Genomic DNA, 27,690 nt, shown 5'->3' with positions numbered 1-27,690 from the left:
CTCATCGAAAGGGTGACTGGCTCTGTGGACAAGGGAAAAGCAGTGATGTTGCATACCTTGGCTTTAGCAGTGTTCAGTCTCCTTATCCTCAAATTAGTGAGACAATGGCTGGGTAAGTGGACAATAAAAGTCATTTGGAAAACTGGCTTGACTGCTGTGCTTGATCACTGTTGTTATCACTGGTACAAAGTCCAACCAGCAGCCAGCAGATAGCAACATCCCCTCAGGGATCAGTACTGAGACAAATACAGTTGAAGACATAGGTGATGGGATGATGAGCATTCTCAGCAATTTTTCAGAGGGTACCAAATTAGAGGGCAGGGCAAGCAGTCAGCTTGCTGGAGAACAGGGCTGCTACTCAGAGTGAGCAGCACAGGCTGAAGAAGTAGAGTGACATAAACCTCGAGGAGTTCAACAAAAAAACAAATGGAAAGGCTTGCAATCTTGCAAGTCTTGCATCCTGAGCTGCGTTAATAAGGATGGAGACAGCAGGTCTAGAAGAGAGATCTTTCACCCCTATGTGGCACCTGTAAGACCTCACCTTGGGTGTTGTGCCCAGTCTGGGCAATCCCAGCACAAGAAAGATTCCAGAGGAGGCCTGCCAACATTGTTAGGGGGCTGGACCACAGGACTTGTGAGAGGAGGCTGGGAGAGCTGGTTTGTCTGACCAAGGGATATAAAGAAGATGAAGCCAGACTATAAAGGTGGTTAAATATCAGAACAGCTCGCCCAAAGATGCCGTGGAATCTCCATCCTTAGAGGTGATTGGAACTTGTCTGGACCTGACAGATTACTCTCAGCAGTAATTAATAAGGCAGCAAAATGCATTTGCGCTGGTTTCAGCATTCATACATAGTTGTGTAAAGATAGTGACCATTCTGATTATTTGAACTTGTATAAAATATACTGCAGTTTGCATACTTGCAAAGAAAAATGACAGATCTTTTCAGTGAAAGTCCCCCATTTAGAACAAGGACTAAGCATATCTGCCGCCTCTGTAAATGCGGTCTGACATACAGATTCCCTGAGACACACGTATGTAAATATGCTTACTAACTTTATGCAAAATGGCTGTGAAACTCATGTTTTCCTTGTTAAAAATACAGTTATTAATACCTGCTTATGAAAAATGTATTTAGACTAGGATAATAAAATCGTTATCAAAGCTGCTGGGAAACCCTTGTGAGAGGAAAAGGTACAGATAACAAATGCTGTCAGTGTTGGCAGATGGAGCTTTATTGTATGCAGCAACAGGTTTATCTTGCCTGCTTCATCATGTGGCATTTCAATAATTTGCTACCAGGAGAAAGATTTACTATGCATCTCTTCTCTCAGCCATATTCGTAATACCCAGAGCTGTAAGTATTCAGTCTACTGACTCTCTCGTTTCAGCTGATATTTTGGAACATGGGCTTTTAGACATTCCCCAAATGGGAGGGAGGGGGACAACAAAAGACGGCATTTCCATACCTATCTTTTTTCCTTGCTTGATCACAGCACATTACAGAACCATGAATATGAATACAAAAAAGTACTTTCAACCGGAGAGGATTGCCATTGGTACAACTCAGCTCATAGTTTAGAGCTGCACAACCGAAGACACTTTCAACTATTGTAATGCAAATATTCCAGATATGCAGCAAAAAGGAAGAAATAATAGCACAGAACAAAAAAGCACTGATAATGAAGAGATCTTTGTTTGTATTAATTTAGTTATCACTTCTCCTGATAGTGTAATGAAATCCTAGTAACTACAGTATGAATGCTGAATGTGTGTCTGAAAAAGAGAAGTCCTTATTCATTTTTTAGTATAGTTCAACCAGGTGTGGGCAAAATGTGAAATAACAAGAGACCTAGAATAAACAGCACAATAGAAAATAACAGAGGTAGTGTACAGTGATATCAGATTGTAATTTCTCTCCACACAAAATTACCTATGTAGTGGACCTTATTATTCACTAAGTGCTGCCTTTAAAAAGAAACTTGTTCATCTTTTTGAAGCTGAACTGCTTTTTAGTAGTGCAGAGCAAAATGTCTCATAACTGTAAGCTAATTTTGTTCTTAAGTGTTTACTTAATATACATTTTTAAACACAATATAAACAACACTTGAAACGGGCAGATAATTATGTAGACAGTCCATAAAATTGCTTTTAAGTGTTAAATCCACGTCAGTGAATTTAATAACAAAAGGTGCTACATCTGGATGTGAGATGGGGCTAAAACTGAATAACCCTTTAACATCAGAGGTCAGACAATATCTTCCCTATTATAAACAAATGGTAATCAACAGAAAATCCACAAAAGATAGGACTTCTGTAGATCAATTGAAAGACGCAGAACAGTACATGATATCAATGCATGGGAAGTTAGTGAAGAACTGAGGCTTGACTTGTTTTTTTGTCGAGTTGCACTACAGAAACTGGGTTTCCAATCTATACTACCTGCATTTCAGCACTTAACATCAGTATTTCTCTAGGATCAAATTGTTCCTGTTTTATGCTTGCTTATCTCTAAGATCCTCAGCAATATAAGAAAAATTGAATTTTGCTTTCCAAAGAATAAAGACTTGATCTGAGCACTTCCAGCCGAGGAATGGAAGGAAAAGGGAAGCGGTAGAATGAGGGATGGAAAAGAATTACAGGGAAAACCCTGGAGAGCCAGATTTACAAACTTTGCTGATGGCAGGGGAATGAAAGTGACAGAGGCAGCTATATCTCCTGCCACTGGGAGCAACAGCCCCTACACCTGTGCCTTTCTGAAACAGCAGCATTATGCCTATTTGCTTCAGCTACATAGCACAAAAAAAAACCAGGATAGAGGAGGCTGTTTGCACACTTGTGGAACTCTGTGTATGTAAATGCTTATAACGTCGATGTTTATAACTAGACTAGTATGTCGACGTTTATAACTAGATTAGTATACAAAACATCTCTCTCACTCAGGGGCAACTAGCCAGAAGATCATAAAACTATTTTAAAAGTCTTTCAGTGGAGAAATTTCAGTTTAACATATCCTACATCAGTAGGGAGCACAGAGCTGGGAAACGGTGTATATGGATGTTATTTTTCTGTCCTATGTTGCACTAGGTCCTGAGTTACTGGACGGAGCGTTCTGTGGCAGTCTCAGGTAGGAAAATGTGTATCTGGCTTTTGAGTGTCTCTTTAGGGTTCTCATTTAACCCATTGGATTTCTTTTTTCTTTTTTCTTAATTCTGTCAATAACAGAAACTCTTATATCTGGCGCACTAACTTAATCTGTTACTGGTGCATCACACTGCACAAGTGTAGTTCATACAGGGCAATTCATAATTAGCACAAATCTTGCCTGTGGTTTGTTCTTGCAGAATATTTTTGTGCTTTAATGCTCTTAAGATGTGTATTTGTTTATTAAGTGCTTGTAGGACTAATAATTAATAGTTTATATGCTGTACAAAACCCAAGACAACCCTGTGCATAAGTTAATAGGCTTATCTTTGCTATGCCCAGGTAAGCATAAAGCCAAGATATTCATTAAGTTATTATCATGTTTCAGAGGAGTCCTACTTTGAATGTATTATATAAATCTACTTTTTATCAGAAAAATGTACTGTCAACTCCACAATATTTCAAATTTTTCCTATAATGGAACATGAGAAAATTTGTTTTTGAGATTTTTTTTTCACTTTTCAACTTGTCAGAACTGAAATCTTTCACAAAGTTGATTTTGAGCGAATTATTAAGTACCCCAGGCCTCCTCAAAGGACAGTAACATGATGTTACTGCTACAGTAAACATGATGTACCTCACGTAAAACTATTAAGTTTCATCTTAAAACATTTCCATACCCCCCAGTCATCTTAACCATGCCTGTTTGTATCTCTTCGGCTTTCATTTAATCTTTCCTGAACATACATAACTGATATCAAACAACTAGTTTCGCATGAGGTCTAAGCTCTTCCACATACACTAATACTTTTCTGTCTCTGGAGGAGAAGCTTCTTTTGGTACGTTGCTTGCCTTTTTTAGAGTTATAAACAAATTGCCACTCACAGTTGACTGTTGCCTAGCAAGGTGACTCTCCATGCCGAAGTGATCAGGCCCAGTTTGTAGAGAAATATTTTGGGTTTGGTTCCCAAAAGTATGAACTTGCACTTTGCAAAACTGAATTTCATGTCATATTTATTGCACAAAGTCCAACCCTAAATATTCACCTCTTTCCATGTAATATTCAGAGCCATCTTTCCTTTGAATGTTTCATAGCTTCATGCTACTAAATTTCATTAATATGCTAATATTTTGGATAAAGATGCTGAACAAAATCTTGACGAAGATACCAAGATTCCAAGTCCAGTCTTCAGGACATCCACTAAAAGAGAATAGAACAACATTCCTACATGCTAATGCCTCAATTTTTAGAGCTCTCTATTGCCAAATTCTGCTTTATATGGCCTAGTAGTTTCACCTAACTCCATCTTCTCCAACTTAATGTATACATTTTTTTCATTGCTATAACGAACGCTTGACTGGAGTTCACAGAGATGAGATTTGTGAATGTCTTCTGTTTAGAAAACTGTCAGGGAAACAAAGCGCTATTATTTGGATAGTTTTGCACAGTCTATATTTACTAAGCTGGTATTGTACTATATGGCATGCCATTTTGCTTTAAGGACAATTACAGAGATTCCTTCATTACTGATATACAGGAATAATTGATGCTTCATGAATCCTCTTCTTATATGTGGACATTACTTTGCTATTCTTCAGTCTGATTGCACTCTCCTTTTCCAAAAAGTATTATTAAAAATACTCATTATCAGATCCACAATTTCAAGCATCTTGTTTTAGAACTCTAACATAAACATCATCTGGCCTCCTCAGTCCTTAGGGGGTCATACTTTTCTCTTAGTTGTGATTATTTCAATATTTATATTCTTCTTGCTGTTGTCAGTCTTGCTTTTGTGTCGGAGTGCATAATTCTGACATGAAGAATTTGATTAAGGCACTGCTAAGACTATCCTTAATCTTATTTTTTCCTCATAGCAACAGGTTTCTTCCTCCTTGGTTCTGTTTCTATATACCTTTAACCGGAAAATCTCCAGTAATATTTGTAAATGCCTGCTGCTGTCTAACTCAAGTGAACTTCAGGAATTCTCACCCTGTCTCAACACTTCTTGACTTTTAAGACATAATTTTCTTTGTAATAAGCAAAGACTTCCGTGGTCCTTGAAATCAGTTGCTATCACCACTTTCCCATTCCTTAACCTAGAATAAGGAAGATCTACACTGATTTTTCTTTAGATGTCACATTATAAAAAAATATACTATACACATAAGAGGAAAACCAAATCAAACACATTTTAGTCTACAGTACAGTGATCTACTTGAACATATTTGGTATCTTGTCAAATTTGGCATTTCAGACAAATGCCTTATTACTGTTAGTACAAGAATCTCAAATGTTTACTTAGTTACACAGTTTTCAAATCATCACTGATGCCTCTGACATAAACAATAAAATAGTTTAAGATATTGTGTTTGCTATGCAAAAGTTGTTGATTGTCTGCAGATTTTTTTCTCTATAATTTTCCTTATACATTTTCACTCCATAAGAATGAGCTGGCTTTCAGTCCTGCTATACAGCACGCACAGAGCGAAGATTTATTTTGGAGAAGAATACACGTGTGAAGCTTCTTTGCAGATGAAGAAAATGATTCTGTTCAGGGCCACCTGTGTCTTTCTGTTCTAGGCTGCAGTTTATAAAGCAGTGGTAGAGAAATCAGCATCACAGAGTCAAGCTAGCTGGATAAATCAAATGCCAATTGTATTTTGCAAACAATTTCTAACAACACAAACGGGAAAGTAATAAAAATGGAGGGATCAAATCCATTTCGATCAGCACACCTCTGTTTAGCTTCCTTCTTTTTTGTAGTAACACTGCTGAGTAACTGATTAAATTACTGGCCTACTATGTGTACCTAAAAGAAATTAGCTATAAAACTCCCAGAAAAGTGGAATATTATATGGTGTCTGAGAAGTGGCTTTGGTTACCTAAGTCTGTGATATTTACTGCAAGACTTTGCTTGTTTTTAAATTTACTATAGGTATTTTTTTCTAATGTGCTCACATCTGTTAGCTCCAGTTTCTAATTTCACATTTAATTTTTCTCAACATTAATGTTAATTTGAAGATTATCATTATCTTCATTTACATCATGTTGCTAATGTGGAGTTACGGACTGAAAAAAAATCCACCAGCAACAAGTAAGGAAACTGAGAGCTGGAAAGCAACTCAAAACACAGACATCATTTTCCATTATGGAAAGGTCTAATTAAAGCTGATTGCTCATCAGGGGAGATCTCTTTGCTTTTCTTTTTCTTTACTTTTTAAAAGCATAAGAAAACTGCTGTCTGGAATAAAAGGATGAGAAAACTGCTGTCTGGCGTGCGTCCAACACAGACATATTTCATTTGCAACAGTCCTTAAAAGTGTAAGTCAGGGCTTTGCATAAAATTAGGAGCAAAAAATGTGCAGAAAAGAGTACAAATGCTGCATCGGCTTAAAGAAAAACGAACTCTTATATGTACAAAATAATGAGGTATGAGGTACAATGTATTAAACGTAACTAAACATGTAACACTCTCTTCATCTGCTTTATTATAGAATAAAAGGTAATGAAGGGAAAGAGGAAGTCTGATGCCTGCTTCAGTGTCTGATGAGCTCTGTTTAGAATCTATCTTTGCTCAGCTCAGCCTCGGCTGCTCACCACTGCTTTCTACATGGACATTGTTATGCGCCTTGGATCTGCATGCTGAAAAGCAGTCTGAGTTTATTCCTTGTCATCCATCAATAACAGATATTTGGAGCATAGTGGACAGTTCCGAGGAATTTAATTTCTTGCTCGCTTATCCTGTAAGCATATGTAGCAAACCTCCTCGACAGCAGCACTGCAATCTGTTCCAAAGCAATTGTGCTCAGGTAATGGGTAGTTAGGAAGATAATGCCAATTTTGCAACTCCATTTTGAAGGATCCTGAGGCAATTAAGAAAGTTTATGCAGTATAGCTCTCATTCACCCCCATCACAACCAGTCACAAGAGGAAGCTTAGAATGACTTGGCTCTAAATGTTATATAATTTACTATCCTTCTCTGAATATTAGTATGATTCTAAGTTAAGAAAACTGTGTAATAAATTGTAGAACATCCTTACCAGTCCAAACTAAAACTCTTGGAATATTTGGAATTTTTCTTTTTCATGTTGTAGATTCCTTTTTCTAAATGATAGGTTAATATTACGAATAGGAATAATATGGTTGCTGTTCCTAATTAAACCCTGAGTCTTGTGTCCAGTTTTGACCAAGATCAGATGCTTTTAACAAAAGTACAAGAACCATCGTTGTGTGCAAGCCTGGGATGATCTGCTTCCTTGAAGGAAAGCTCTAGCTCTAATGTCCTGAAATACGAGAACTTTTTTTAATATTAACTCTTAATGTTCTGGATTTTTTTTTCCCCAACTAAGACCTAACCACTTTAAGTCTGCCTTACTTTCTGTGAGGCTCAAAGTAAGTCTAATTGAATAATACATGAACAAGTATATAATTCCTTTAGTGCAATCTTTTTCACACCCTTGCATATGTATTCTTTTGTTCTTTGTCACTGCTCTCCCAGATAAGAGGGCTGAGAAAAATGGGGTGATGAACATGTGAGGATTTGCATATTCCACTCCTGACAGTAGTTTGCTGTCTTCCTATTATGCCATCACACTAAAGGTGGAAGCAGAATTCTGATTATTATCTTGTATAAATACAAGCTGGATGGCATTTTCTAGGGGAATAGAAAAACATTTGCAAGAATCTTCACATAAAGGAGCCTACTTTATACATGTGTCTTAACTAGATAGCCTAATTCCTACAGAGAGCAGAGTGGAAAAAACAAAATGAATGAAAAATTTTCTTTAGCTACTGTATAGGAACATTTGTTTGCTGGAAGCAGGATGGAGAAGTAAGAGCTTTGGGGTAGACTTGTGCCCCTGTGGAAGATCTCAGATCCTGGAACAGGTATAAGTAGCATGACATGCTGAACTCATGAAAGCTTAAACAGCTTTCTTTGAAGAAACACAGAAATTACCTTAAAGGACAGGAAATAAATCACTGTGTCTACAAAATCTTCTTTGGTGGGCCAATAGAATTAGTGGAGGTATTCTGAGTTTATTGTTTATCCATCCCCCAACTGATTCCTTTCTGGGCTTGCTTCTGGTTCATCAGTGTGTGAGTGAGCACAGTGAGTACCAAATGTGCTACACTTGCAGTGTGTGCACAGGGGGATCTGATGAGCATCAACATTCCCCTGATGCTGGAAGAAAGCAACTGTCTCTCCTGATAGAGAATTCAGGTGGTACTAACTTACCCCGCTCACTAACTGTCTTCCACAGAGCCAGAGCACAAAAGTAGGTACTGTGGAGGCTGTAAGAAAAGTAGTGATATTTTGAAACTATGGGTAGCATTGTTTTTGTGTTTATTTTTGTCTGGGTTTTACACAAAAAGAAGAAGCTAAGAAATTATAGAGAGACTGAAACACAAATTTATTCAGGTTTGGTTCAGGTCTATTTAAACATAAAAGTTGTGTTGAATTGGCAAACCTGGAATATTGATTTGAAAATGTGAAAAAAAGAAAAAAAAATCTTGCTGTGGTGACTTAGGTGTTTAGATCAAAAGGTGCAACAACATAAACTTCATTACTAAAACTGTTTTTTATTCATATAGTTTAGTCACTAGTAGAAGTATTTTATAAAATAGTAATTTAAAGAGAGAGTTGAAATAGTCTCTTCAAACTTTTCAACCATATATGAAATTTTGTTTTTAAGGGAATATAATTTGTACATGCTCTGTGGAACATGATGTTTTCCACAAATAAAGGGAAAAACATTTCAGAAAAAAAGTTTTCCAGCAAGCCCAATGGTATGAAAAAGAGGATAAAAGGTGTCTGCTAAGTTTCACTGTATCAGGTTGTATTTTATGGGTTGTTTTCTGTCTCTTCTTTATTTCTGCTGCTAGAGATCACTATACTTCATATTTTATTGCTTGAAGTTTTCTATAGCCCAACTTTCCAAGTTGATTCTTCCCCAAGATACTCTAGAATAAGTTCCTGGGACCACACACACAGACACACACATACCGATGCATTTATGCAGATATAGATTTATAAATGTTCCTGTTTTATTCTTCACTTTTTAGGTTTATTTTAATTTCTTAAATATAAAATATTTTAAACGTATTTGTGAATGAAGGAATCGGTGAAGAACACTCCTTTGAAACAAAGTGAGTAAAGAATATCTTTATTTTATAAATTCTAAGACAGAGAAGGATAGATAAGTCTTTTATAGACTTTCTAAATTCATACAAATATTACTGTAAAAAAGCAGAAGCCAGGTCTCCATGAACAATATCCATGATGGTATCTAATGGGAGTCACTCTGCTTTGAAAATTCACCTATTGTCACACACCAAGCAGGCGCGTCCGTATCTGAAACATTTACCTGTAATCTGTAGTTGCACTTACCTATGATCCATCTACAGAAAAATCAATTTTAAGATAGATTCTGCAGTCATGTTTCAAATCTGTAAGGTTGACAGCAGTCATACTCCATCTGTAACTTCTAGGTACCCTACACAGTGCAGGAAAATATAGTTGTAGTGTTCACAGAAGAATAAACAATTGTTCTATCCAGTATAGATCCTATTCTCTGAAAAAAAAGCTAAATTAAGCCACAGTCAATATTCAGTATTCTTTATATTTTTTCTCGCCTTCCTGGGAGTTTCTGCTGCTTACAAGCATCATCCAAACTTGCCTTACTACCGCTCAAGCTCTCACTGGAAAAAAGGAGCTTCTGCAGCAGAGATAATACTATTTAGAACTGGCTTTCTATTTTCTGAATTGAATTGATATGTCTTTTTCTACTCTTTAATCCTTTAAAAGAATGCATTTTGAGGAGTTAATCAAATTCATAATCTCAAAAAGCAATCGGAATGAGCAGCTAAACATTGTCTCTCTGGTCACCCCCAGGCTAAATTCACTATCATAGAATGCTGCACTAAAAAAGGGTATTTCATACACCATCTGTTGGTTAAAGAAGCTCTAGCTTGTCTCTGCAGTAATGTTATAATAGGAAGTATTTGAAAGTTTAAAAATGAGACATTTGAAATATTCTCTTAATAGCAAGGAGCCGTTGTCACTCTACTAAATCTTAAACTCTATTTTCAACTGCAACAGGAAAAACAAAGCTGTCAGAGTATCACTTGAGACAGTGAAGGACAACACATCATGTATCTGCTTATCCTGTGCTTCAGTAACTCCTGGAATAACAGACTCAGCCTGTATAACAGGTGGGAAGAAAACAAACAAACAAAAACAATAGAGGAAAACTGGAGTTTGTCTTGAAACTCTCTTCATTAGCAAATGGCAGTTCTGTTCCTTGATCTGTCCTCTTCTAATGCCCGGCAGATTGAAGTTTTTGCTGGATCCTTTGCCTTGCATGGTATAAAAAAATTCAGTAATATAATACTGACAAGGGATATGGCTTCAATATAGATTGTACTGAAAAGGATAACTGTTAGATAAAAAGGAGATGTGAGAAAGAATATGTATTAGTAACATCCCTAGTCAGTGTAGACAGGGATAAACTGTACCATATGGCCACTTCATAAATCACTGCATTAATCCATGTATATCTGCTTCGTTCATAACACTCTTACTTCACTATCAGAAAATGAATATGAGGCTTTCCTGGTTTGGAGAGTAAGAGAACTGTAAAGACTTATGAAGTAACTGCTCCTAGTGTGTAGTTTGTGTGTAGACACCTTGGCTATATCATTACTGGTGAATAAAGGAGTGCTAGGCAGTGAGAATAAGCACTGGGCAACTGATTATCTTCACTGCTTTATACCCTACTAAATAAAACAGGAACAATCAGTGGCTCCTGGGGCCAAGAGACAGACTGGGTCCAGACTGCTTTGGCCTTCTGGGCTACATACAGTGCTCCTGGAACTGTAGTATATATTTATTATTTTCTATGTGCTGTTTTCATTCCAGGACTTGTAGAATGGAGGGACCAAAAGTGATCAATATTTGTTCATATTTTGCACTGGGAATGATTAAAGGTACCTGATATTCTTGTCTGCAGCCTGGGCATTGTCTCAAGAATGCTTTTTGGCAGAAGTCATCGAAGGAAACAAGCCAGCAGTTATGTAGATGCAGGTGAGCAACTGAGTCAACGTCAGGGCAGTGGTATTAACATTCTATTGGTCCAGATCATTGTGCTGAAGGTTAAACAAGCCTGCTATGTTTTAAATGTGAAGGACAGCACATGCCCTGTTTTAGTTTGTGACATGTTCCAGAACTAAATGTGGGATGCTGACATGCACGTTTTCGTTGTACATTTTTTTCTCTGCTGCCTCCCAACAGGGCAATCTCTTGTCTCTGTCAGTGTCAGAGCAGCAACCACCCTGCTCTAGGAAGTCTGCAGTCTTACCTCCCTGAATATACAGTCTCTTAATCTTAAATTAATTCACTAATAATCTAATAATAAATATGATTATTAGCTTATGATAATTAAAAAACAGATTTGCTGAGATCTGTGTCAGAATTGAACCAGTTCAGCAGGAGTTTTCTATGCCACATATTTTCCCAGTGGTGACCCAATCAATTTCTGAAAAAGATTTTCTGGAATTTAACCATGTTTTCCCCATTTGACAATTTTCTGGTGGTAATAAATTTCAGAGGCAACACTGTCCTGCTAGCCCTAGGATTTAAAATTCGCTGGCCTTCTTCAGAATGAGATGAAATTAGCCATATAAGCTATTTAAATATCATTAAAGTTACTTAGTATTTGAGGAGTAAAAGATCTGTTATGGGTTATTGTTTAATAATTACATAACACCCCCACCTTGCCAACTGTGATATGCCTTCAAGTCAGTGTTAAAAAAAAGCTGTGCCTGTATTAGGTACATACATACATGCATACAGCAATTTCAGGTAATAAGGACCTTGTAATTATGCTCAATCTATTATTGAAACTATGGGGAAGCTAGAGTTACTGTTAATCTGAAAAAATCCAAACATTTTTTAAGATAAGTAAATGGATGTAAGAATACGTAAATAACATGAACTTGTACACAGTGATAGAGTAAGTGCAGTAATGGCAAATGAACTGTGCATTTCAAAGTATTTTTTTCCTAATGGGGATCTGCAAATGTAAAAATATCTTAATCATGATAATAGGGTTATCTTCAGTGTGTGTTTCAGATCTTCTCTCAACCTGTTTGCCCAGTTGGTTTAGTAGGCACGATGGTGTTGGGTTGATGATTGGACTTCACGATCTTAGCATTCTTTTCCAAACTTTCCAACGAATAAAGGACCACGAAGGTTTTAAAATGAGACAGTCAGCTACAAACTAGCTGTTAAACATGCGACACAGTAGAAAAGTTCTAAACTCCATTCCTTAGTTATAACTAAATGATAACACCAGGACATTAAGCTTTTTATTTTTAATAATACATTTTACTGTTTCTGTTAGACTCTTGAGTTAAATATGTGTCTGGCATAACTAAGTTTGGATCCATCAAAGTCAATGGTGTTGCTCCTGCTAACATCCATGTGAATTTTTCCCTTCATCTTCTAATTATCATATTTCCTCTAATAAAGATCTCTGAACTGAAGATGAAGACTCAAATCTAGTCCACTTTGTCTCTGAACTCAGGAAAGGTTATAAAGGTTAGTGAAACTACCTCTAAATGTAAGAATCTGGGTGTGGGGGGTGTTCCTCTTCAAACTGAACCCTGTGCTTGAGCTGCTTGGGTTTGACGGGGAGAGCAGATATGAAAATTCAGAACTGAAGACAAATTATGTTTTTTATCTTGAACCATGTTGCTTTTAAATCTAATTTGAATACAAGCTTCAGCGGACGTCTCTAGTACTTCATTCCTTTCCTTACATCTAATCTAGTTTCCAGCTCTTTTGATAGTGCATGGACCAAGAATATGCTGGTATGTATTTGTACATATTACACTTCAAAGAGATTGCAGTTCAGTAAACTAGACTGTAACCTAAATTCATCTTTTTCTGCTTAAGTCAGAGTGAAGATATGCAGGTGTTTAAGAACTTTGTTAAATCAAAAACATGCTTACACACTTTTTTCCCTTTTGCATCGAACTGAATAAACAAACGTGAAGAAAATTAGTGTCAGATTTGGTCACGTGAAATGATAGACACTATTTCTCCAGCACTTTCAGAATACAAATGCTAAAGACCTTAGGCTCTTCTGTGGTCCACACAGAGAAAAATGAGGTTCTTCTTGGAGCACCTAAAGTAAGGTTTCCCAGAATCATTCTTCCTCTCAAAAAACCACAAACCCCACAATGCTTCCAATGACCATAAAGGGTATCTAGCAAAATATCTGTACTTGACTACAGCCATTGTAAATCTGCCTCCTAAGTTCTTTCCTATTTTTAATGAAATCATTAGGAGTGAAAGGCACACAATAACTTTCCAGATAATTGGACTACGTAGCAGGTTGAGACCTTTATCCTGCTTCAGAAAAGGAGGTTATGACTAGAGGAAATCTCATTGTATCAACTGGTAGTAACTGAGCATTTTACAAGGTAAGGCTTCAAAGGCAGTCTTTTCTTAAAAGCAGAAGTATGTATCACCTGAGTTATTCACTTCTGCTAGTGAGTAGTCAGGAAAGAGAGTTGTTAAAAGTATTTGACTGATAATGTAAAAACAATTTGCAGAATATTACCTCAAATTGTGGGTCTTGCTAACTAAGCATAATTATTTTTGAGATAGTATTAAAAATCTATTGAGAATAGGTATATTTTTAATGAAAATTTAATTTTGAAAGAGAGCTATGGAAACCTCCTTGATGTTTTGGCAAGCTGCATCATGAAAGTCCAAGTATGGAAATAATTTCTTCTGAAAATGATAGACCGTCTCATTTTTCTAAAACAGACCTTTTTTTTCTTTAAAAAAATATTAAGATGAAAGTACTGGTATATGTCAACATTTTTTTTAATTGGAGAAGTCTGTATGTTTTCATAGCTATGCCCCTATTCTCTTATGGTAGTAGCATTGAAATTCACTTTGTTTTACCTTTGCACAAAAAAAAATTATCCACATTTTCTACAAAGCTACTTCTCCATGAATTTTTTAAGCATTTATTTGGTCCTAAAGTACATATTTGGATGGTCCTAAAATCAAATATTTGTGGACCTGGAAATGAAATTCTGATTTTGTCCAGTTTTTGTAGTTTGCAAGTTGTAAGAATTTTCTATATCTCCTGTTAAATCTAGAGGTTTTGCTTAAATAATGGTTATTTTTTGAGACTACTTATTGCCACAGTCAGCCAACAGTGAAGATTCTTTTGGAGAGGGAATTTGAACAGAAACCATGTGATGACAGACAGGAAGAGAGGCAAAACTGTTTGAGGATTTCCTATTGTGCTTTCTAAACAGAAGATTGATTCTGGAAGCTGTAATGTTAAGTGCAAAGCGGGTTTACAGTAAAAGCAAAAGAATGAACCCCACCACAAAGAGGACTCACAATGTTTAAGACCAGGTCTGTGTACCTTTACTTAAGGTCTCATTTTAGGCATTCCTCTCCATTTCTCCAACTTCTGATGGAAAACATCATCCAGTAGCTACTGTGCTTCTTTGGGAAGAGTAAATGAATACATTGTTTGGCTGCATTCCTGCATAAAACATGGAGAGTGTTTTAAGCCATGTCATCTATTCAGCTACCAACAAAATACTCTCAAGTATTTCCAATACTTCCTATATCCCTCCTCATAAATTGATGCCCCAAGAACATGAGTTTCTATTTCCTCTCTGATATGATTGCTATAGGTTTTTCTCTCTCCTTTTTTATCAGATGCATATTTTGATTAAAAAAAAATAACATCATGCTGAAGGTAGATAAAGTACCTATAATTTGTACCAATTTTCACACATATAAATAAGTACAGAATATTCAGAACTAGGAACCACTCTTTTATGGGAAAATGTACATATATATTTAATTTCTATTTAGAAAACACATCCAGACAAACTGAAATTGCTGAAATTGTTCTCTTTGGTATTTTTCCCTTCAATATGAATGAAGGGTTTCCAGGAGGATTGTATATTTGAGTACATGTCACTGTTTTGTGGGTCTTGGATTGCAAAATAAATATTCTTTGTGATTTGCAGACATTGTTTATACTATTGTTGAGCTGGTTTCCATGAAGTATATGTCCTGATCACATCTGGAAAACAATCAGATCAAGAACATTAGTGATGAAATAATGTAACAAAATATTTCCCTGAACACAGAGATGTCCTTTATATGAACGTGGGGAATACCTATTGTAAAGTTAGTTTTCCAACAAAAATCCACAACAGGAAATGCTGTATCTGTTCCATATAGTTACTTGCATAACTTTGAATTCTGAAAATCTGAAATTAAGTTGGTAGAATAGGACTCACCAGGGTCAAATTGCATTATATGACCTTTATAGAATAGGGTACCATACTGTTACTTCAACTGCACTTTCTCTTGCATTTTATTTTTGTAAATCAAATAATATTACTTCCTTGTTTATGACAGGGCATCTTAAAATGCAACATATTTTGCATAATGAGTAGCTATAATTGATTTCTTAGCTGAGTATGAGAAACAGGACTGTGCTTGCCTTCTGTGAAGATAGTTCCCAGGAAACCTTGGCTGGTGAAGGAAAGTAATAGATTTTATTAGACTGTTTGATAGAACACCTATCACTCTTTCTGACTGGAAGTCATTTTCATTTGCAATGAGCAATTTCTGTTACATGGTACAGTTACAGTCGAGTTCCTTTGCTAGTCCAGTATGCAGCAGCAGTCAATGATCTTTAAAGATATATGCTGCAGTGAAAGAGGCAGATTTAGTAAGACAAGACATTTTTCCTCTGTGGGTTTTGTGATACACAAAAGTCTTGTCAGTTTGACATTTGCTACCTATGCTTTATAAATTTTCTGTATTTTCCTCTCCTGTACCTATGCTATCATTATCAACCTAGTTGAATGGTTCTTACTGCGAAACAAGGTCAGAAGGGAGAGCTATATGTTGCTGCACTGCTCAGCTTTTCACCAGATGACAGGAAAAAAATCAGCAGGGAAGGGAGCATTTTTATTGTGTTTTGGTTATTACAATACAGTTAAGATATATTAGTCATCTTCTGTATAATCTTGCTTCCAGTCACCGATTGTTCAATATGCATTTCTAAACGTCACACATGGTCATTTATTACCTTGTTATAAATCCTCTTACAATTCAAGGAAAAAAAACCCAAACAGTTGTAACATCAAATACTCAGTTATCAGTAGTCAGAGGAGCCTTTAGGAATCTCAAACTGTACCCAAAAGAAACTAACCTCTCTGTGGAATCAAGGAAAAAGCCCATAACTATCAGTAAGGTTCTGAGATTAGCTCATGGAATTTGACCTATTTGCTACATATACTTGTTATTTATTGTATAGCTTGACTGCAGCCATGAAATACATTTCATAAGCAAGTTCAATGTAGTTAAAGAATTTGTCTCAATCTAGTAACAATTTCCTGTGTTGTTACTGTAAATTCAGTTTTTGCAAGAAATGTTTTTGCTTAGTCACACAAACTTGCAGCAAAACTGTTATTATTTTTAGTCACTATAAATAGTGAGTTTTGGAGAATTTTCATACTGAAATGTCAATCAGAGAGAGTAATTTTCAAAAAGCCATGATGGGTAACACTATAAACAAAGACACCCAAGGAGGTACTTCTTCATCCTCATGTATGAAATTTATTTTGAATTTGTTGTTAGATTATTTAATCAATACATTTTACATCTTTGTAATACTTAGTGCAAGCCAGTCACAAACAAAACTGTCACTGGAGTGTAGTCTAAAATAGAAAACTGCATGTATATCAATCTGCTTTCCACTTAAAGACTTTGATGTGGACAAATTTGAACAGAGTTCCCACTTGGCTCTTGGGACATGTCAGTTTGCAGCTTTGCAGCCTGTTAAGCTCACAGCATTGGAAACAAACACAGAGAAACAATGTGGAAAGGATAACAGAACAGCAAGTGTAAATACAAACACTCTCAAGTTTCCCAAAGTCACTAGGAGAGGTGAATTTACTAACTGAGTTAACCAAATGTTAAAATTAAGGAGCAGAACAGAAGTGAATACATTTTTCACGTCTATTTAACTGAAATGATTGCACAATTTTAATGAGAAATCCATGTGAACAGCTGACAAAACCATGTGACATTGTATAGTAATATACCAATACCTATAAAATGTGAACTGAAATATGTTTTAAAAGAGCATAACACATAAAAACTGTAGATGTAGTCTAAAGTCACTACCCATGGGTTGAAAAATTCTCACCAGGGGCCTATAAAAAACGACAATCTATACCATTCTCTCTTTCAGTAGTTGTCTTCTATGCACTTCAGCCTTATTCAAATAAATATTGGATATTGGAGTCAACCTCAAGAGTTATTGCTCAATCAGTATTTTTACAACAAGCTCCCTTCGGTGGGAGCTTTTTCAAGGCAAGCATTGGAAGACACATTCCATTCTGTATATGTTTATATATTTCACTGTGTTATTATTATTTCTCATTAAATCTTATCTGTGTTAGCAAAGGGAGATTAAAACATTTATTTATGTTGCTAAGTATTTACTGAAAAAACCCTACTCATTATGTGTAAGACCACTTTGCACACTACTTAAGGAACATTACCTATGTGCGATACTACTTGATTCTCTCACAAGTCTGTATTTACAGATCATGAAAGACTCTTGTCTTGCCCACGTCTGGCCAGAACAACAGACAGTCAAAAATATTTCTCAGCATTTATTGTCATTGTTGCAATTCATCTTCCCTGCAGGGCCCCAGAGTGGAAGGTTTTTCTAACTATAAGAAGTTGTATTAAACTGCTCTTGTGATATACACTAAAACTTCTGGTTTGCCTTTCATTGCTTCAAATTACTAGATCCCAAAGTCCTTGTAATTATTTATTCAATTCCAAAGCTACTGCAAATAATTTCTTTTGCCATTCACAGCACTGAAAAATATTGACACATACTAGCTTGACTTTTGTAACCCTGTGTTTAAATACGGTGTGTTTGGGGTGCTCGGACAAAAACATTTCTGATTCATATGGCTAAATCTCAGCCTGCTTTTTCTCGGTAAAGAGTCTTTATATAGAACCAGAAACTGTGATAAAATCAGTCCTAGTTTGTGCTGTGGGCTTATCTATGGGCATAGGTCATCCTTCAACCTGAACCGAGTTCACTCACTTCTTCAGTCCACTGTTGCCACTGTGTCCTGGAATTCTTCACTTCCGAGGCCTGCTGGAACATCTCTTCTCTCATTTTTAAGTACAAGGGTTGGTTATAAAGACTGTGAATGGAGGCTAGTATCCCTCCTTCTGTAACTGCTCTGAACAGCTCTTTTATAATCCTGTCCATGATGATGTTCAATTTCATAGTTACATCTACTATTTAAAAATGTTCAGGGGTAATATTTAAAAATTAAAACGGTACAGGTATGACACTATAGCAGATTTTGAGATTGTAACATTTATTCAGTTCTTCACTGGAATGAAAAAAGGAAATTCCAGGGTGCTGTTCTGTAGGAACTTCTACGCTTCTTATTGCTGTTCAAAGATATGTACCAAAAAGAACATCCTAATGAAAACTTGAAGGAAATGAATAAATTTCACCAAAAATATCTGAGAAAAATAAATTTTGTCAAGAATATTTTCAGTAGTCTTACTCTGAATAGTCCATTTAATGTAGAAACACACTTCCCTCAATCTACTTCATTGTTTTTCTCAGTTAAACTACCGTTCTAAATTGATGGTCTTTTTCTTGGCACATCCCATAAAATGTTATTCATTAAAGCAATCAACAGGTATTTCTGCACCTCAGAGAGCTACTGTCTGTTCAGAATAGCTTTTTTTTCCTTTCCTTATGCATCCTCCCAGCTGAAACACACACAAAAACACACACACTTTTGTATATTTATAAATTGAGAAGTGTATAATTTACAGAGCTTTTGAAACAAAAGCAATATTTTAATGGAAACAAGTTTTGAAATCTTCCTGTCTGTAGTGATAATTGGTCAATACCAAATTCAACAAAAGATTTCATTTTTTCTGCAGACAAGTTATACTTGTCATTTTTAGTAAGTGAAGAAAGAAAAGTGGAAGATCATGACTTGAGAAATACAATTAAAAAATAACGTCTTAAGTTAGATCTTATACTGAATTGATATTTGTGCCAATAAGGGAAGATTTAAATTGAAAAGTGAAGAGTTGACAAATTGTCTTTAAATTGACTAATTCTCTTTTAGTATCAAATCAATAAAATGTGCATTAAGGACCCATGTCTATTGTGCGATAGAAGCTCTACATCCACTGTGCATGGACGTGATGTAGTTTGTTGCATGACAAGTCAAAGGCACTTGATCTTAGAAAAAGAAATGAATCTCATAAATAATGCATAATTGCAAGTGTGCTATAATCTATTATGAAGTTAAAAGGTGTCACAAACAAGATCACTATGTTCACCATCACACTGGATTTCTTAGCTTCTTATTCTAAACACTGTCACGTTTCTAATTGCATTTTCAGCAATTTATTTCCCTTGTCTCTCTCTATGAAATTCATTCAATGTCAGTGTTATTATGCCACAGTAAAATCTGTGAACTTAGATTATTGCATTTATTCACACATACTCCCTTGAAATTGCTGAAGTAGTACATTTAAAAACATAAGTGTCTTTTTTCAACAGTTTGGGATTTTTCTTCATGTTATAAATTATGAGAAGAAAACACAGCATTCCTTATTTATCTGACTCATGAAGAATAAAATCTCCACAAATTATTCACTGCATTTTCTTTCATAGAAAGCCATGTCTAACAATGCAGATGGTGTTTCCTCCGATTCAGAAGGTATAATAAATACTATTTGTGTCATCTTAGCATGACACAAGCAGGTAGACTGATTCTGTCATAGATAAAATACAGAGATGTCTGATATTTTCTACTCGTGTGCAAATAACCTTTCCCCAGTGAAGCTTCTATGCATTTGAGCATAAATGTTCTTCAATGTGAAAAACAACTATCTAATCACAAAGTGAGGGAGACTTACACTGTAGAAAGAACTATTCAACAGTAATTTTCAGTTGTAGTCAAGAAGGGTATTTATAAACTGCGTTTTATGAAAAAAAAAAGTGCAGTATGAGAAATTAATGGTAACACTGGTAGCTGCAAGTATTTTCCTGACAAGGGAAAAAAAATTGCTCTGAATAGTATAGTAGTATTGTCATATTTTCTGTTCTGATTGAAGCAGACATGGCAAATATTAAGTAGTCAACTGTGAAATCTCAAAATTGAAGTTTAGAAGAGAAGAGAAAGTCTTTCTCATGATTGATTTTAGTAGTTTTAAATGTTTTATGATGAAGTGCCACCTCCAAAGATCTTCTGAATGCGAAAGCTATGGATTACCCGTACTTAGATTGGTTATTTAGGCTTCATACCTCTGAGCTGAAGACCTGGACAGATCAGTAAACTGCTAAAACACCAGGAAGATTTCGGTAGACCAGTTTTAAAACAAGGGTGTTTTTTGGCGGGGAAACATTTCACAGGTTCCCTTGGAAGACTCTTCTGTTGGAAGTTGCCCAGTAAGCTGTACTCGAAGCTTCCTTTTGGATGCGAAATGTTCACTTATGTTTCTACTGTTATCACTCAAGTATCAGTCCTTAGGTCTACACTAATGTTAATTTTTCTCAGACAGCTGATAGCGCCAGAGAAAACATTACTCATAAAATTACAGAGGGAGGTAAATCATTGCGAAGGCAGGTGCCACTGACACATAGTGTTCAGCTCAGTAAACTCAAAGCAGGAAAATGATACAGTTTTGTTTTCCTTAAATGAAGATGTCTTTGTTGAGTTGAACAACATCGTATCTACACATATATTTTTAACATTTCAGAGTCCCCTGTTCTGGCTTGTGCTGTTGCTATATTGCTGTCCCATAAGGAACGATTAGGTCATCTTCTGGGACAAGCATGCTTTGTTTGAAAAGTAATGACTCCGAAAAACTCTCTGAAGGCTGGGTTGTGAAGAATGGTTGTGGATGTTAACCAGCAGCACAGCAGTAACAGTGAGGTTTCCTGAGAAAGCTGCACTTATGCAAATACACAGGCTTCTAGAAGAGGCTCGGGAAGCCCATGCCCCCATCTGCACAGCCCCGCCATTTTCTTTGCACTGCATGGACTGTGCTTATATGCTCAGTGAGGTCATGCACTAAGTGGGCACAAAAATAATCTGACTCCTCCAAAAAAGTTTTTTGCTGGTCTAGTGACCTGCAAAGCTCACCAACAGATCAGCCAAGCAGTAGAACTCAGGAAAGAAAGGAGGAGGAACCATCCCTTCTGTCAGAAGTCAGCTATTAGGTTGGTTCAGACATCCTGAAAAAAGTCAGTCTAAATTGCTACTTTTAAAATCAATTTAAATCAGCATAACCTGATGCTGTTTTAAAGAAATGTGTCAGACCTCCTTTCTGCCACTGAATGGCTGCCTATGTTTGTCCATTCTTCTGCCTAAGCAAGGATCTACAGAATCACACAGTAGATATTCTGGGAAATGCACACTTTAAACCAACTGTGGACTTCAGAACAAATTATTTGATTTTACCAGGATTGTTTCGCTAACAAAATTCACATCATCGCTGCACAAACATTTCTGCCAACAAAAATGAGATGATATTGGTAGAAATGTCTAGGAAAAACTTGTCTGGCAGCAGGTCTAATTTATGCTGTACTTGCCTAAACTGCAGTTTAAGCATAAAGCTAAAAGCACTAATGCAGCCATAGATCATTTAAACAAGATATTCTTAAATAGGTGGAGCATGTGCATAGTATTGCAATATTTTACCCAATTCATTTTCAGACAGAAGTTGTAGTAACAGTGTAGGCAAAGAAAGAAGTTCTGAGAATCAGTAAAGAATGAAGAAGCATGATAAACAGTGACCAAGTGAGATCAATCTCTTTAGTAAAAAGAAGAAAAGTGTTCACTTGATTGTAGTCTGTATGCATCACACATAAATGCAGATTTTACTTTTCTTAACTTTTGACTTTTAATCTCAGCCTTCTCTTAAAGTATAGACATTTCTCAGTGCATACAGAGTATTCTAAATTTTTTAATATATATTTATTTTTTTCAACTGAATCATTTCCATTTCTGTATGTAGAACATGTCCTTCTTCATTTAGGTAAAAATTCATATGTAAGATTGGATTTACATGTGAGATCGTTGCATACTATCAACAAAAAGAAACTTAATCTCTTCAGGAGTAAACAGAGGTCTAACTTGTTAAATGGAATCATGACATGAGAAGTAAAATATTTTCCAGTCACGTATTTTTCTTACTTTTAAATAAAGATATTAAAGAGGTAAAACTTTCAAGTGTTTTTGCTTTAAGGAGGAGAAGTATTAAAGATGCTTCTTTGTTAGCTTTTGTCACTTCAGTATCCGAACTGATATGTAAACCTCTTTTTGTAACTTTCTATACTGTATATCCACATCTTTTAACAGTAGAAGGAAATATTTCTGCTCAATCAACTCCAAGTAATTGCCTTAGTATGATACATAGGTTTTCTTCATCCGTTCATTGTCATTAAAGATTCCTCACATATACTTTATGATTTACAACAATTTAATAACAGCCATGTCTTTCAGATTTTATATAATATCAAACAAAATACAGAATGCTGAATCAAGATGGATTTCTAGACTGTGGAAAAAAAGTCCAGTTTATTCAACTGCATCTGGTTTTGCAAAGTAAAGTCTAATTCTTCTCTTCAACACTTTCAATATCTGTCATTGAACAAAAGATTATGTACAAGTTAATGAAAATGAACGTTTCATTAGTAACAAATGCAACCTGAGATATTATTCTTAGCATCATATCTAGAAATATAATTGCAAGTATTTCTAAAATCTAATAAAGTGAATTTTTCAATAACCTAAGTTTACCTATACATATATTATGGTTTTATTTATTGTACAGGTTTATTTTCTACAGAATATTAAGAGGAGAATTGCACTATATTATCCTTTTAAAATGAAGTATTGCTGGGAAAGAGAACGAATATATCAATAATTGAAAGTACTGAATAGAAAAACTTTCTTTAAGTGCAGATGGAAGAAATAAAACTGAAATGAGACCAATAAATTGGTGTAATAGCCAAAGTGGGGAAAGCGCAAATGAAATTCATACACCAAAATATAGCAGGAGACAAGTGACACCAGCTTGTTTGTTTATGTCTTTCAGTGCTTTTAAAAACTAGAATAAGGACTCTGAAAATTTTTTTCTCTATGTACTTAAAATGCAATTTAATTTCATGAACACATCTTCATTAAAAAACATGTAGTAATCAGAATAACTAATTCAAAATTAGAAACTATATTATATCCTTAAGGGTCTTAACTGATAAAGGTTGTGGAAGCTATGATTCATCATCACCCTAAGGGCTAATATGGATGGCAATAAAGCTATATTCTGCATTCCAACCTGATAATACCGTCTGAGAGCAGGAGGCAAGATGGAAAATATATGAAACTGCCTGAAAGTTGAGTATTTTCTCTTTTATTTGTTATGTTGCCCAAAGACCAATGCATAGACCATCAACTGGTCAAATTTTTCTTATCTCCTTCAAGACAATCCTTCAAAACAAAACTACTGGATATAGAGTAAAAGTTGAAAAAATAGATGTGTTAAGAGTACTAGTTTTGAAGAAAATCCCTATTACATCTAAGAGCTTATAACATTCAGAGTAGTATTGGATTAAGCACTTTAAAGCTTCTTTCCTGCCCATGACATCCAAATGCAGTAGCTCTTCTCATGTGTCATGAGAAACACATTGGACTGGATAATATCTGTTATTAACTGTTTAAGATAGGAAATACTGCATAGACCAGACCCTGGTTATTACACATAATATCCTTCCTTTTCTCAGCAGTGGCATGGAGCAGGGGAAAGAAAAGCAACATCAGTCACACGAATCATCAGCAAGCCTGAGGAAAAATTCAAAAAGGAACCAAGATCAGATCTTTGTTTACTTTTTCCTCATTTCTAAAAATCCTTTGCTCTGTTTTACACTTCTCCAAGACACACTGTATCAAGAAGTAATGGTTATGCCTGTACATCTAACAACGAAAACTTGGTTTAACTCTACCAAAAACCTCAGGATCTCTGCTTCATAGACACTCTTAAAACTCTCTTAAAGTACAGGGCAGAATTAGCCTTTTCCCAAAGTGCAATTGTGGACAGAACATTCTTTTAAAACGTCTCCAGAAATGGTGATAGCAACTCCATTTCACGTAATAGCCTAGTCTAGAGCATTCACTCAGGAATTGATTTATATGGTTTTAATTCCCTTTACTTCCTGAGGAAATTCAAACTTGTACCATCCAGCAGCCCACAAAATGTTCCTACCATGGGGTTACCTTGAGGTTAAACATTCACCTTGAGGACTCAAGAGACAGAAAGCAGGATTCATAAGTTGCAGTTCCTGTTAGAAGGACTATTTCTGTATTCAGCTTTCAGCAGTCGTGGGTAAAATGTCTATACTAAAATTGAATTAAACATTCAGTCATTCACAGAAAGGCAATTAAAGATGCATTAGGCAGGAAACAGATGGAGAGAACTTCTGCAAGACTGACTATGACCCAGTGTGAGGCCACATTTGTAAGGAGAAAAACCTAACTTCTTTTTGCTCCCAGGCTGAGTGTCCTAGTACCTAATCTCTTTTTTGGATGTTGAGTCCTTGGAACAGTAGCACAAAACCAGAAGGAAATATTTTCTGAAATGAAGTCACTCTCAGGCAGCAGCAAGTATGGGCCGCTTTGCAGAGAGGAACGTGAGCCAGGAGCTGGGGAATAAGCTAGGCAGGCCAGGCACAATGGATCTGCAGCAAAGTCCAGGAAAGGTCCAAGGTGAAGGACTGGAGCTTGAATCAGGTTATACTATGCCTCACCTTGTATTTGGCTGATCCTAACCTTACCTTTTGGGCTTGACTTTCTGGCTTGACCTCAGGGATGATTAATTTCTATGAACTCATCTGGCTATCCTTGCTCTGCATCTGATCGTGATCACCACCACTGGTCCTGCTGTGCTTTCCTTGTTGGACTGGGTGGGATGGTGTCCTGCCAGTCCTGCACTGTCTTTGCAGCTGCTGACTCGCTGCTCTCCTCGGTGGAGCAGTCTTCTGCTGCTGCTCCCCATGCACAAGCTCAGGGCCCATGCACGTCAGGTAATCTTTTCATGTAATGATGAATAAAATCCAAGGAAAGGACAATAACACTAAAACTATTTCAATAATAGATTTTTCTCATATAATCATGTATTTTAAATATTGAACTGACCACAGTTTATTGGATATATGCAGAAAACTTTTCTCAGATTCTTCTCACGGGCGGTATGGAAACAGTTCAACTCTTGCTGGAACACTAAACAGGCAGAACTTCATGTGACTGATAGCTGCGCTGTTGGGTGCTTGTGTCTTTGGTATGTCTGGAAAAAATAACTCTTTCAGAGAAGTGCACTGATCTTCTATAAAAAAAAGAGTTGAAAATCAAAATATATTTTGACCAGTTGAGTGACTTAAGCCATATATAGACATGAATAAATATCTTTAAAAGTGAATTCACCTTTTCAATGTATGTGATTTCTTTAATTCATAAAGGAAGTAAACCCTGTATTATTTTCTCCAGCAACTGAAAAATCATAAAACCAACCCTATTATAAATTAAAGTGGAAAGAACAATTATATAGCTAATTAAAATAAAGTCCCTTATTTATCAACACTTCTCGCTTTTGTCCGTGGCTGTTTCTATGCTAGGCATACATGCATGTAGTCATCAGTGAGTGTGAAAACACAAGATCAGAACTACTCTAAGGTCAGTCACAGAAAAGACATGGAGAACAATAATTGAGAAAGAGACTAAGCTGATTTCAGACTCTTGTGATGAACTGCCCCTTGCCCTACCTGTCAGCCAGGTTTTTCTCTTGTATCGAGAAGTAAGATATGTGCCATAAATAAAAATGAACCCATTTACAAAAGAAATCGGAAACTTCTGAGTGCTAGATACATGAATGATAGCCGAGAATGAACATAAAATGAGGACAGGGCCTGGCAGATGTCTTTGTCATAAATTAAGGGATGGCTAAACCCACAAGATTAGATGATCAATGTAGAAAAGGAAACAGATATCTGTAAGTAGTCTGATAAGAGGACTAAAAGGGAATACTTTAAAAATTCCCCTCCGCAGACAGACTTATTTTTAATGATCCTTTAAATTCAAAATTTTGATAAGTGTACCTCATTTTCTTGCTTTGTAAATATAGTAGTAATACATCAGTAACTAAAAATAGAAAATATAACAACAGGAGACAACTCAGTGGAAAACAAATTTTGTAATCATCAAATAACTGTGAATTGCATATTATCTCTACAATAAAATGATGTTTTGTGATGCTCCTTCTTCTTGATTAAAGATCAAGCTTTCTGTAGCTTTAGTGAACATGTCAGTTCAGAACGATTATAAAGTTCTGCTGGTAGCACTTCTAAAAACATTCCCATAGAAATACACTGCAGCAGCAGCATGAGAACTGTGATTGTGCCCCTCTGAGATGTGAACCAATGAACCTCTCTACAGTTTTCTTATTAGCCATAATGACTACAGAGGTCAAAGTTCCCTTAACTTCTGTAGAGACTACTGAAAAATCCTGAGGGAGAAATATAGTGAAATCCTGCAATAAGAAAATTTTGTTCATTCATACTAATCCACACAGTCATTGATACACATGCACAAATGCCGCTCCTGCTTATATCAGTAAGATCTCTGTGAATAAAAAAGAGTAATATGAGGACAGAATTTGAATTTAACCTTATCTCAGCTGGAGTCTTTATAAGTTTTGAAAAGACTGCCTATAGGATACAAGCAGCAATTAAAATTCATAAGGAGTTGTAGGCGTTCTGTTTTGTTATTCTGAAAATCTCTCAAACTTACATAGATTTTATAGTTTGTGTGATTGTGCTCCTGTACCTGTGCTCCAGGAGCCGTGACTGTGATCTTGGTGTTGGACAGTCATTAATGAATTGTTTCTAGTAATTTAGATTTCAGAATCAGCCATTTTTTCTTCATGATCATCTGCCAAAGATGTTCTCTATATTTCATCTCCTTGCTTTATTTATAACACCTGTAAGTTATGGAAAAAAACACAAGAGAGAAACACCAAGGCAAAATACCTTTGTTTGAAACATTTTTTGAAAATCTTCCCTACTTGGATAAATACAGGCTAAATGCACCTAGAAATGATAAAAAGATAATTGGTTGAATATTGTGGGAAATTTAAAAAGGAAACAAAAATTATTTGGTAAAGAAAACACTAAATGGAATATCATTTATTTCTGGAGAGAAATAGGTACAGACGGGGGAAAAGATCAACTAAAATATTGAGCTATGGTAATTCCATTATCATGCAATTCTGATGAACGTCTGACCAGACGAGCTGTTACTCCTGTGAGTTGTACTTGGACATAAAGGGTGAGGTGGTGATGGCCTCTCCCTTGCTGTTTTGCACTG

This window comes from Opisthocomus hoazin, chromosome 3 (genome assembly GCF_030867145.1).
Source record: "Opisthocomus hoazin isolate bOpiHoa1 chromosome 3, bOpiHoa1.hap1, whole genome shotgun sequence".
Taxonomy (NCBI): Eukaryota; Metazoa; Chordata; class Aves; order Opisthocomiformes; family Opisthocomidae; genus Opisthocomus; species Opisthocomus hoazin.
The sequence above is the reverse complement of the archived record's forward strand: the minus strand, read 5'-3'. Positions refer to the sequence as shown.